Raw genomic sequence first — 14,934 nt, forward strand, 5'->3', positions numbered from 1 at the left:
TAAAACTCACACTTAGAGAACTTTGCATAAAACTTCTCCTCCCTCAATCTCTGCAACACAACTCTCAAATGCTCCGCATGCTCCTCTTGGCTACGCGAGTACACCAGAATATCATCAATGAAGACTATGACAAACGAGTTGAGATAGGGCCGAAACACGCTGTTTATTAAATGCATGAATGCTTTTGGGGCATTGGTCAGCCCAAAAAATATCACCAAGAACTCATAATGACCATATCGATTCCTGAAAGCCATCTTAAGAATATCCGATTCTCTGATCTTCAACTGGTGATAACTTGAATGGAGATTGATCTTGGAGAACACCCTCTCTCCTTGAAGCTGGTCAAACAAATCATCGATATGAGGCAAAGAATACTTATTCTTAACTGTTACTTTGTTCAACTGCCTATAATCAATGCACATCCTCATAGTGTCATCCTTCTTCTTCACAAATAGAACCGACGCACCCCAATGCGACATACTAGGCCGAATGAACCCCTTATCAAGGAGTTCCTGAAGCTGCTCCTTTAACTCCTTTAACTCCGATGGTGCCATACGATATAGTGGAATAGAGATGGGCTGAGTGCTGGCACCATATCAATACCAAAATCAATATCCCTATCCGGTTGCATGCCCGACAGGTCTACAGGAAACACATCGAGAAAATCCCTCACAATCGAAATAGAATCAATACTAGGAGTCTCTCCACCAACATCCCTCACAAAGGCTAAGTACGAAAGACAACCCTTCCCAACCATATGTTGGGCCTTCAAGAATGAGATTACCCTACTAGGAACATAATCAGTCGAACCTCGCCACTCAATCCGTGGCACACCCGGCATAGCCAATGTCAATGTCTTAGCATGACAGTCCAAAATAGCACGATACGGAGATAGCCAATCCATGCCCAATATAACATCGAAGTTTACCATACATAACAACAACAGATCCACTCGGGTCTCCAGACCCCCAATAGTCACCACATATGACCGGTACACACGGTCTACAACAATAGTATCGCCCACCGGAGTAGATACATGAATATGTGAAACAAGATACTCACGGGGCGTATCCAAATAACGAGCAAAATATGATGACACATAAGAATAAGTGGAACCGGGATCAAATAATACAGAGGCATCTCTGTGGCAGATTGAGACAATACCTGTGATCATAGCATCTGAAGCAATATCATCGGATCTAGTTGGAAATGCATAGAAATAGACCTGACCACCATCTGATCGACCTCCCCCTCTGGGACGACCTCTAGCTGACTGACCTCCACCCCTAGTTGACTAGGTGGGTGATGGTGAAGTAACTGGCTCTAAAGTCGATGGCTGACTCCTCTACTGAGGTGAACCCCCAAGATGACTACCTCCACATATGGCCCATCTCTCCATATTCATAGCAACTTCTAGGTGTTGGAGACGGGGAATTAAGGAAACCCCTAGCACCAGAATGACTCGCAGATGCACCTAGCATAGAAAAGCCCTAAGCTGATGGAGCATGTGACGAACTCTGAGCTGAAAGGGTACTAAGTGATGACTGGCCCTGATAAGAACTGTGAGAACCATGACCCGATGACGCCCCATGATAACTTGGGCGAGCTGGTTGAGCATTCCTGAATGGGCGACCTCTGTCGTGCTGAAACTGACCTCTCGAAGGAGCACCACCATAACTACCAGATCCCCGAGGCCTCTTGGCCTCCCTCTCACCTCGCTCCTGGCGACGAACTAACTCAATATCACGAGCAATGTCAACAACCTCCTCAAAAGTAGCACCAGACACCCTCTTCCTGGTCATGAGAATACGAAGATGATAAGTGAGGCCATCAACGAACCTTCTAATCCTCTCTCTATCTGTCAGAACCAACCAAATAGCATGACGAGCTAACTCTGAGAACCTCATCTCATATTGCGTCATAGTCATCTCTCCCTGACGCAACCACTCGAACTACCTGCGTAGCTCCTCTCTACAAGACTATGGCACATACTTCTCCAAAAAGAGAATGGAGAACTGCTGCCTGGTAAGGGGTGCTGCACCAATAGGCCTACGCCTCACATAAGCCTCCGACCAAGTGAAGGCAGCTCCAGAAAACTAAAAAGTAGTGAAAGCGACCCCGCTGGTCTCCAAAATACCCGTTGTGCAAATAATCCTCTGACACTTGTCCAAGAAACCCTAGGTATCCTCATCCTCTACACCACTGAAAGTCGGAGGCTGAAGTCTACCAAACCTCTCCAACCTGCGCTGCTCGTCCTCTAGCATGGCAGGAGCTACATAGTCCTGAGCAGCTGCAACCGGCTGGGCTGGATGTGCCCCCGGTGTCTGAAGTCCCTGCATGACCTGCTTAGGTGTGCGAGTGGCGGGAGTTTGAGTGCCTCCCCCGGCTTGAGAAGTAGTTGCGGCTGCAGTAATTGAAACCACTTGAGCTAGGCCAGTACATAGTGATAGAATCTGAGCCAAGGCCTCTTGAAGACCCGGAATCACAATGGGCACAGCTGGTGCCTGAGCTAGTGCGGCTGGAGCGTCCACAACTGGGACCTGATCCTGAACTGTGCCGCTAGTGGATCTGCAGGTGCTGCCCTAGCTGCTGTGCGGGCCATACCCCTGCCCCTACCGCGACCACGACCGCATCCTCGGCCTCTAGAGGCCACAACTGGTGGTACTGGTGGTCATCCATCCTGACCGGTAGTGCGCGTCCTCACCATCTGTGAGAGAATAGAATAACAGAAGTTTAGTACTCGGATCAACATATTCACACGACAAGAATTTCAAGAATATGGAGTTTTTCCTAAAGGTTCTGCAGCCTCTCCAGGATAAATACAGACGTCTTCATACCGATCCATGAGACTCTACTAAACCTGCTCATGACTCGTAAGACCTATGTAACCTAGGCTCTGATACCAACTTGTCACGACCCTAAACCCAGGCCCGGTCGTGATGGCGCCTCTCGTGACGACAAGGCCAGCCGACACAACACCCAGTTCATTTTAACAATTAAAAATAACACAATTTAAGTCATTAACATGATTAAATCCCGAAAAAAATAGTGAAATATTACAATTTGCGGAACAAACACAGCCCGACATCGGGGTGTCACCAGTCATGAGCATCTAACATAAGTGTACAAGTCTGAAAGGATTTATATAGTCTATTATAGAACTAGAAACAGAAAGTAAGATAGGAGGGAGAAACACCGGGCTGCGAACGCTGAGCAGCTACCTAGTGGACTCCAAATGGCCTGCTGGGAGCAAGCAACCCTCACTGGCGGGTCCTGAAGCTCCTGAATCTGCACATAGGGTGCAAGGAGTAAAGTGAGTACTCCAACTCAGTGAGTAATAACAATAAATAAAGACTGAGCGATAAGAAAATCACGTAAAAACACAAGAACATGCTATAAAGAGGCAGAGTAAAACCAATAAAGTGCAATAAAACAGTGAAATCTCAATAAACGCCTTATTTAAGTATAAGCTTCTTTAAAACACCATTTTAACAGTTGAACAAGTAAATAAAAGGTAGCTAGAAAAGATAAACACATAAAATCCGCCCCTCGGGTACAATGTCAACAGAATCTGCCCCTCGGGCAATAATATTGAACAACACCAGCCCCTCGAGCTATATCTCATATCACAATGGGTACCCGCGCTCACTGGGGTGTATAGACTCTGGGAAGGGCCCCTTACGATCCAAGCGCAATATCAAGCCATCTCGTGGCATAATTAATAGGCTCTCAGCCTCATATCAAGCCACCTTGTGGCGTACAATCTCAAGCCCATAATCATAAATCAGTGTATCACTGCTGTGGCGTGCAGCCCAACCCAAAAGTATCCTCACAATACAGGCCCTCGGCCTTACTCAATCAGAATCTCATAAGCCACTCGGGCAACAGTAAAACATGATGCTCAGTCCAAAATATCATTTAAAATATCAAAAATAGGTAAAGATGATTGAATTGTGAAAACAGTAGAATATATCATGACTGAGTACAAGTATAAAGTCAAAACAATGAAAAATAGTAGTAAAAATCCCCTAAGGGTCCAAAACAGTTGGCACAAGGCCTAAATATGGCATTCAGCCCAAAACATGATGATAGCAAATAGTTTTCAATCAAATACGCAGTAAAATAATCATTCGGGACGGACTAAGTCACAATCCCCAACGGTGCACGACCCCATGCTCGTCATCTAGCGTGTGCACGTCACCTCAACATAGCACAACAATGTGTAATCCGAAGTTTCATACCCTCAGGACAATATTTACAATCATTACTCACCTCTATTCGGTCCAAACTCTAGCCCGCAATGCCCTTGCCTCTCGAATAGGCCTCCAGATGCTCCAAATCTAACCAAAATCAGTGCAAAACCATCAAAATATGCTAAGAGAACAAAGCCCACTCGAAAGAAATCAAAATACAACACGAATCCCGAAATTAATCGAACCCGACCCCCGGGCCCACGTCTCGAAATTCGAAAAAATTTACATCAATAGACTCCTTATCTCCCCACGAGTTCACACATATCAAAAGTACTAAAATCCGACCACAAATGACCCCTCCAACCCTTGCTCAAAAGCTCCAATCACAAGTCCTAGTTTTCCCAAATTTTAACCCTTAATTTCCATATATTTTCAAGTCAAATCAGTGAAATAACACCATAGAAACGAGTTTAGGGTCCAAAATCCTTACCTCAATGAAATTCCCTTGAAATCCCTCTTCAAATAGCTCTCTCAAGCTCAAACCCATATGAAAATGATGAAGAAATAGCTCAAAATTGTGAAGGAAATCTTTTATACCTTCTGGCCCAAGCTTTTCGCACCTGCGGTCCATTTCTCGCTCCTGCGCAACCGCTTCTGCGGTCGCCACTTAAGTCCCCCAGGGCTGTATCTGCGTCCAGGAACCGCACCTGCGGTCCCGCAGATGCGCCCAATTCACCGCATCTGCGACCAAACTCCAAATGGCCAAACTCCGCTTCTGCATCGTCTTTTACACATCTACGGCGTCGCACTTGCGATCCCCAATCCGCAGGTGCGGAAATATCAGAAGCAGAAAATTCTGCAACTTCTCCAAAACTCCAAACTCTCCGTCAACCATCCGAAATCACCCCGAGGTCCTCAGGACCTCAACCAAATATGCCAACTTATCCCATAACATCATTCAAACTTGTTCCAACCTTCGTAACGCTCAAAACAAATTCAAAACAACAAATTTGCATCGGATTCAAGCCTAAGAATTCCAAAATCTTCTAAATTCCGCTTTTGATCAAAAAGTCTACCAAGCCACGTCCGAATGACCTGAAATTTTGCACACACATCCCAAATGACACAATGGACATACTGCAACTTTCGGAATTCCATTCCGACCCCTATATCAAAATCTCACATATCAACCGGAAAACGCCAAAATTCCAATTTCGCTAATTCAAGCCTAAATCTACTCCGTATCTCCAAGACACATTCCGATCACGCTCCTAAGTCCCAAATCACCTCCCAAAGCTATCCGAACCATCGGAACTCACATCCGAACCCTTTATTACATAAGTCAACATCCGGTTGACTTTCCCAACTTAAGCTTCATCAAAAGAGACTAAGTGTCTCAAACCTTACCACAACCTCTCCGAACCCGAGCCAACCAACCCGATCACACATAGTACCGATTAACAAAGTAATAAGAAGCAGAAATGAAAAAAATAGAGCGTTAACTCATGAAACGACCGGCCAGGTCATTACACAATATATGCACAATATGGTATCCAACATACAAGAATATTTATATGCCAATTGCGAAGGCTTGCTATAAGCCAGTTTGACATATGGCTGAGCACAAGAAATTCAAAAAATAAAATATGATCAACATAAATTTTAGTTATAGCATAAACAATTCGGAGACAGGAACAACAAAAACAAATTTGTATATGAAAGTAAAAATGAGCCCTAATAGAGAAAAATAGTTTGAGAACTAAGATGTGATAGATATTTATAAATTACTAACGGTATTTTAATTGCTTCCAAGGTTAAGAACGAACCACAACTTGAAGTGAGAACGACAGATATATATTTGGATGGAGTAACTATAAAATAAGATAGAGGACAGAATATAATTATGGAACAATAAGTAAGAGCACACCAGTAAAATTTGTCACTTAGATGATTCTAAGCATATATTCATGCCTAGTGTCATAGTGTCACGACCCCAAATCTCACTTGTTGTGAATGCGCCTATCGTGGTACTAGGCAAGCCTCAACTCAATATTTCAATACAGTAGAACTTTTAAATGAGGGCAGAAGCAATTAATATTAAAGAAATCCTTTTTAAAAATAGAATATAACTCCAAAATTCCTATACAATCCATCCCCAAAACCCGGTATCATTTAGTACATGAACATCTAAATTACAACAACATCTGACTGATAAAATACTGTCTGGTAATATATAGAACAGTACAAAATGAAAGGTAAAGGAGAGTCAAGGTTAGTGGGCACCATGCAGCTACCTCGATAATCTCCTGGGCCTGACTCTTCAATCAACAACCGCCGTGACCAGAAGTGTATGGATCCGTACACGAGGTACAAGGGGTAACGTGAGTACACCAACTCAGTAAGTAACATAAATAAATAAGGAACTGAGAAGTAGTGACGAGCTATACAAATACAGTCATCTCAGTAACTTCCAAATAAGAATAGTCATGCTTTAAAATTTAACAATTTAAGGCACACCAGTGCGTGCTCAATAAAACCAGATATTAGATCCTTCAGAAATCTGTACAGCAAGGACAAATAGCAACTAAGTGCAATAATTAATTGAAATCAAATACGGCCTCCCAAGGCAACATTCACTCAGCTCATCATCTCAACAGCTCAATCACTCGACTCTCAACCCTCAATAATCATACTCAATAGGTACATGCGCTCACTGGGGGTGTGCCGACTCCGGAGGGTCTCCTTCAGCCTAAGCGCTATAAACTGCATGGAGAACTCACGTGCTATAATATAATATCTAGATCCGTATGGGCAACTCACGTGCTGCACGAACAACTCACGTGCTATAATAAAATATCTGAATTCGCACGGACAACTCACGTGCTGCACAGACAACTCACGTGCTATAATATCAATAACCTCACAATTAGGCCCTCGACCTTACTCAGTCATCAATCTCTCCAGTCTCTCTTGGGCTCTCGGAAATCATATAAACAACCCAAACAGAAGTAATGTCATGTATCAACAATGAACAACAAGAGACGGAGGCATAATAAGCAAGAAAAGCTATGACTGAGTACAAAACAACAATTAGCAGCTAATTCAGCAAGTACACGACCTCTCAGATCTCAACAGTGATCACATAAGGCCTAAACATGATTTCTAACATGAAGTACAGTCAATTTCCATGAAAACATAGGGAACATATATTAAACAGTAGGCCAATTGATTCCACAGTCTCGCGGGACGGACTAAGTCATAATCCCTACGGTGCACGCCCACACGCCCGTCACCTACCATGTGCGTCACCTCAAAATAATAGTCATACAACATAATGTCCGGGGTTTCATACCCTCGGACCATATTTATAACTATTACTTACCTCAATCCGAGCAAAATCCTACTCCGCAATGCCTTTTCCTCTCAAATCAACCTCCGAATGTCTCGAATCTAGCCATAAATAATTTGATTCAATCAATACCATTTATAGGAATTAATTTCCTATGAAATTCTACATTTTCCATTAAAAATCCGAAATTGCACACAAAATTTGTCCGTGGGGCCCACGTCTCGGAATCCGGCGAAACTCATAAAATCCGACAACCCATTCCGATACGAGTTCAACCATACCAAAATTATCAAATTCCAACAACAACTTGACCTCCAAATCTTAACTTTTCATTTTTGAAAAGTTTTGCAAAAATTCCAATTTCTTCCATTTAAATCTGAATTAAATGATGAATATAACCATGGATTTATGAAATATAATCACTTTCGGATATTAAACACTTACCCCAAATGTTTCCCTTGAAAAATCTGTTGAAAATCGCTTTTTCCGAGCTCTATAATCGTCAAGAATGAATAAAAATGGCTAATTCCCGAATATAAGCTATTTTCCAGGCAAGTCGCATCTATGAAATGCGACTTGCACTTATTTCCAGCCAACACAAAAGGCAATACCAGCCTTCACTAAATCTTTCATAACTTTCTGTACAAATGTCGGAATAATGAATGGTTTAACTTTATAGAAACTAGAATGCAAGGACTACAACTTTCATATTATGCAAATATTCAGATTCCTTATGGATTTCGAGATATAAGCTTCCAAAATAGCCTCCTTGCATCAAATATTTCTGGAAAATTTCAAAACAGCTTTATCAACCCTTATTAAAATGATGATAACTTTCTGTACAAATATCCAAATGATTAATAGTTTAGCTTTCTGGAAACTAGGATGCAAGGACTACAACTTTCATGTTTTTCAAATTTTCAGATTCCTTATGGATTTCGAGATATAAGCTTCCAAAGTAGCCTCCTCGCATCAAATATTTCTGAAAAATTTCAAAACAACTTTACCAACTCTTATGCAATCAATCATAACTTTCTGTACAAATATCCAAATGATTAATCGTTTATCTTTATGGAAACTAGGATGCAAGAGCTACAACTTATATGTATTGCACATTTATAGATTTCTTATGGATTTCGAGATATAAGCTTCCAAAGTAGGCTCCACGATTGCACAGTTGCTGTCCATGATAGTTTCTGCAGCAGAAAATTCCAGCAACCCTTTTAGTCCGATTTCCATTCCGTTAACCTTCCGAAATTCACCAGAGGCCTTCGGGATCTTAACCAATTATACCAACATGTCCCAAAATACAATACGAACTTAATCGAGGCTTCAAACCACGTCAAACAACACCGAAATTACGAATCACACATCGAATTGAATTATGAGTTTTCGAATCTTCCAACTTCTACATTTTGCGCCGAAACATACCAAATCAATCCGGAATGAATTTAAATTTTGCACACAAGTCATAAATAACATAACAAAGCTATAAAAAATTTCAGAACTGGATTTCGACCCTGATATCAAAAAGTCAACCCCCGGGTCAAACTTCCAAACTTAAATTTCTTATTTTCGCCATTTCAAGGCTACTTTAGCTACGGACCTCGAAATAAATATCCGGATACACTCCTAATCCCGCAATCACAATACAAAGCTATTGGAATAATCAAAAATCTATTTCGGGGTCGTTTACACATATTTTATCATCCGGTCCATTTATTCAACTTAAATTTCCAAAACATGGATTGTTTTTTCAATTAAATTTTGAATCATCTGAAAATAAAACTTGACCACTTTTGCAAGTCATAATACACAAAAAGACGCTACTCAAGACTTCAAATAGCTGAACGGGATGGAAATGCTTAAAACAACAGGTCGGGTCGTTACATCCTCCCCCACTTAAACACACGTTCGTCCTCGAACGTGCCAAGAGTTGTTCCAAAAGCTATCAAATCACTGTGTAATATCACTATGCACATACCCGGGGGTGATCCCACGTCACCCTTTCCCATATAGGTCTGATAGCATAACATAACTGAAATTTCTCAATTCAACCTAGCCCGTAACTTTAGAACCAAATTTTCACTTCCGAAATTATCTATAAGGTCAGAATCTCAAATATACACACTGAATAGGTCCGAACAAGCCGTATCAAACCATATCCGTAACCCCAAGATATAATCACATGATATACCATATAACTCAAACACTCGTAGCGATAACTTCTAACCAGCATAGTTGTTCAAACAACCCAATTCTGGTAATAAACCTCTTATCAAACCAATGCCTCATTCCAACACTTTTGTATTCTGCCGATACTGAAATAAACATACTGAAATCATAACCATCCCTTAGATCAACCAACCATGAAGATCCCTCTTCTCCTATAGGAACTATAGCAGATTTCTAAGTCGACTTCTGATATTGCCCTTCCAACATGCTGAAATCGAATCCGATAGTATACATTCTAGGTCCAATGACCTCATTTCATCCAACACGACTATTCTAAAGACATGACACATCAATACAGTCTAAAGCCACAACCCGTGCAATCTCCGCACCAATAAGTGATAACCTGAATGTGCTAAAATCATAAAAAAATGACTCAATGAGAGAGCTGTACCGCAAGCTCACCAGTACCACCACAACATGATGCTAAGAACCCATCACACACTGTAGAACTAGAACACACGAATCTAACCCGAAGGATCATACATCCACAAAATCTTGCCGCAATGCACGATCCTATCCAAACACTGGTCCACATGAAACAACTTAAGTCACCATGCTCAAAATCAACAACCACGCACAATTTGATCTCTAGAACCAAGAGTGAATCACTGTTACCATGGAGAAGCAAATGACGCAATGCCACACTAGTATCGGAAGAACATACCTAATGCACACTCAATTGTGCAATACCCAGATGCCCATCTCACTCAAATTTCGCTATAAAGCCCAAATAGGACCATATCATCTGTGTATTTAATCAACGAATCAAAATACTACGTAGCATACAAGAGTAACTCAAAATTGAATCTCGAAACATGAACAAGCTTACAACAACTGAATGGCACCTCTCTCAACAATAGAAGTTTGGAGTCAACATACCCAACTCGCTGCAGAACACACATCCATATCAGCCTGCCAATGAACCCCTTATTAAGGAGCTCTCGAATCTGTTTTTTCCATCCGTCTGTGCTATATAGTACGGTGGGAAATGGGCTAAGTGCCAAGCACCAAATCAATACTGAAATTAATATCTATATCTGGTGGCATACCTGGAAAGTCTGTAGGAAACACATCCGAAAAAAAATCCCTCACCATCGAGACTGAATCAATGGTAGTAGTCTCTGCACTGACATCCCTCACGAAGGACAAATAAGAAAGACAACCCTTCCCAACTATCTACTGGGCCTTCGAAAATGAAATCACTCTACTGGGAACAAAATCCGCCGAACCTCTCTATTCAATCTGTATCATCCTCGGCATAGCCAACACCACCGTCATAGTGTAACAGTTCAGAAAAGCACGTCACGGAGACAAGCAATTCATACCCAATATCACATCAAAATCCACTATGCTAGGTAACAAAAGATCCACTCGAGTTTTCAAACCCCCAATAGTCACCACACAAGACCGATATACGTGATCCTCAACCACAACATAACCTATTTATGAGAAATCTCAATCTCCAAATCCATAAAGTAGATGAATCGTCGTAACTGATCACAACCTCAACACTCAGATGATTAAAAGATCCCTCAAGTACAACCATCACACGATAAATATTTTTATAATTCTTCCATGCTACATAGCAAATCGAAATATTATTAGTCGATCAACCAAGTGAGTGCCGTAATATCAATGAACATCCGTTAGTCAAACATAATGCGCCCTTTTTTAAATATGCACCCTTCTCAAGGATAATCTAACTATCAAAAACTATCTATTCTAACCAGAATTCGTGATCTTCCCTTTAAGAATGATCTGCCACCCTGCACATGCAAATCTTAATCTCGCACAACACGCCACGTCCATCATGCCATCATGTGACCAATACAAGAATCTCATTATCAATTCTGAATTACTAGCAAATTATATACCGGTTAGTTAGAAACCTTCTAATTGCTCCCATCGAGGGACAAATCATAATACACAATATGTTCCTCACACCGGTATAAAGTATCTGGCTCAAACCATGGTAGAAATCATAAAAAACACCATGCAACTCATTTGCACATAACCAAGCTGTCGGAACTGTATTCCTCTAACTTGAACAAGTCACATGGGTTGCAAATCCCATGAATATTTCCATCAAAACCTCTGCAGAGTCTCACCACATCACAAGTATACCGATAACCGATTATATCCATTATCGTATTGATCCAACTTACTACCAAGCTATTCTATTTCTTTAATTCCTTTTTATTACCCTCAAATCGACACTCCTACTTGACATGCACCAAGAATGTTACCCGAAGCTCACTACAGAGATCCCAACATAAACCACATGACCCTAAGGCTCAAAAGCCATTGTATTCTTCTTAAGCATCCCTGTAAGTATCACAATCAAAATGCCCACTCTAAAAGTACCTTAAAATAAATCTTTTTACCTCCTTTATACTGGAGTATAGAATCCATAGTCATACAGAATTACCGCAAGTCTCGGTACCATCCAATGTAAATAATTGATTCTAGCGGCTATAGATCCGGAAAATTTTCAATTGCTACATATACATTTCTGAATCGATAAGAATTCTTTCAAGAGTTATCTACTCTGCTCAAATCTATATTGAATTGCCTAAACAAACCAAATGACACATGTCCCATTATCACAACAACACTCAAGGGAATAACTCTGCCTTAACACCACTGGTCGCATTCACGTTCCATGCGCATTACATTCTTCACAATTAATAACTTAATCATCCTATGATCTTAATATACTCATAAAGCGTAGTATAACCCGTATTTAGGAATTTCATTATCCTAGTCTTCCCCAATCCCAACCTCTGCAGGTCATAACCAACCTACGAGCATGTTTTGAAACAAAACCTAAGTTCAACATATAAGCATGAAATCAAATTGTCGATAGCGGACTCCCCCACTTGGCTCAAAGCCATAGATCCGAAAATTCAATAATTTACAATACACATATCTAGTTATTGCCATAACATTTTAGTGCAATTTGACTAAATTCTTTCCAAGCTCATGCAACACAATTTATATGGTTCCTCAATCCGTCTACTAAGCTCGCCTTCACTTTCGTGACAGTTAGGTTAACTTTCTTGACTAGTTCCAATTCAATCTAAATACATTTACCCTATGGGTAGAAAAGAAAAATTCTCCACGCAACATTGTAAAGATCACACCTCTGTAGTTTATTTCGCAAGTGATAATTCACCTGCTTAGCCTCAAGCTGGCATTTTTCTATACTCTTTTCGCAAACACAATTACTATGCAATCATTTAATGTCCCTGAGTCTGAACTCATTTACAATTCATGAGAATTTAATTTGTTCCACACGTACACCACGTGAAAGATCCTTCAATAGACCCATAGCTCAAGATGATAAATCAATCAAGACATTTCAAGCAACTCCTCTCATCACATTCCAACCATTTGAACACATCCCACATTCACCTCCTACTCATCATATAGCCATTTAACCGCTCATCGAGCCACAATTTCAACTCATAAGAACACTATCAGACACATAAGCCCAATGCACAAGTTTTCACAACTGAAACTACCGAACCCTAGCTGCGGTCTACACCTGGCCTCAAGTCTCCCAGACTGGCCCATCATCAGTACACTAATCACCTTTCGTGTATCATTCATGGAATCCCAAACTGTCGAAAGCCGATACCGAGCACTCATGTGTGCACATGAATACGTGGAAGGAGTTCAAAGAATTACGCTTCAAGTTTAATCAATATCACACGATAAGAATTCAAGAATGTGAAATTTCCTAAAGGGTTCTGCAGCCTCTCGAAGATAAGTACAGACGTCTCCGTACCAATCCACAAGACTCTACTAAATCTGCTCATGACCCGTGATACCTATGTAATCTAGTGCTCTGATACCAACTTGTCACGACCCGAAATCTCACCTGTCGGGATAGCGCCTATCGTGGTACTAGGCAAGCCTCAACTCAATATCGCAATACAGTAGAACTTTTAAATGAGGGCGGAAGCAGTTGATATTAAAGAAATCCTTTTTAAAAATAGAATATAACTCCAAAATTCCTATACAATCCATCCCCAAAACTCGGTGTCACTTAGTGCACGAGCATCTAAATTACAACAACATATGACTGATAAAACACTGTCTGGAAATATATAGAACAATACAAAATGAAAGGAAAATGAGAGTCAAGGTCAGTGGGCACCATGCAGCTACCTCGATAATCTCCTGGGCCTGACTCTTCAATCAACAACCGTCGTGACCAGAAGTGTCTAGATCTGTACACGATATACAGGGGGTAATGTGAGTACACCAACTTAGTAAGTAACAGAAATAAATAAGGAACTGAGAAGTAGTGACGAGCTATACAAATACAGTCATCTTAGTAACTTCCAAATAAGAATAGCCATGCTTTCAAATTTAAAAATTTAAGGCACACCAGTGCGTGCTCAATAAACCAGATATTAGATCCTTCAGAAATCTGTACAGCAAGGACAAATATCAACTAAGTGCAATAATTAATTGAAATCAAATACGGCCTCCCAAGGCAACATTCACTCAGCTCATCATCTCAACAACTCAATCACTCGGCTCTCAGCCCTCAATAATCATACTCAATAGGTACCTGCGCTCACTGGGGGTGTGCAGACTCCGAAGGGGCTCCTTCAGCCTAAGCGCTATAAACTGCACAAACAACTCACGTGTTGCACGGACAACTCATGTGCTATAATATAATATCTGGATCCGCACGGACAACTCACGTGCTATAATAAAATATCTGGATCTGCGCGGACAGCTCGCGTGCTGCACGGACAACTCACGTGCTGCACGGATAACTCACATGCTATAATAAAATATCTGAATTCGCACGGACAACTCACGTGCTGTACGGACAACTCATGTGCTATAATATTAATAACCTCACAATTAGTCCCTCGGTCTCACTCAGTCATCAATCTCTCCAGTCTCTCTTGGGCTCTCGGAAATCATATAAACAACCCAAACAGAAGTAATGTCATGTATCAACAATGAACAGCAAGAGACAGAGGCATAATAAGCAAAAAAAGCTATGACTGAGTACAAAACAACAATTAGCAGCTAATTCAGCAAGTACACGACTTCTCAGGTCTCAACAATGATCACATAAGACCTAAACATGATTTCTAACATGAAGTACAGTCAATGTCCATGAAAACATAG

Source organism: Nicotiana tabacum, chromosome 10 (genome assembly GCF_000715075.1).
Source record: "Nicotiana tabacum cultivar K326 chromosome 10, ASM71507v2, whole genome shotgun sequence".
Classification (NCBI taxonomy): Eukaryota; Viridiplantae; Streptophyta; class Magnoliopsida; order Solanales; family Solanaceae; genus Nicotiana; species Nicotiana tabacum.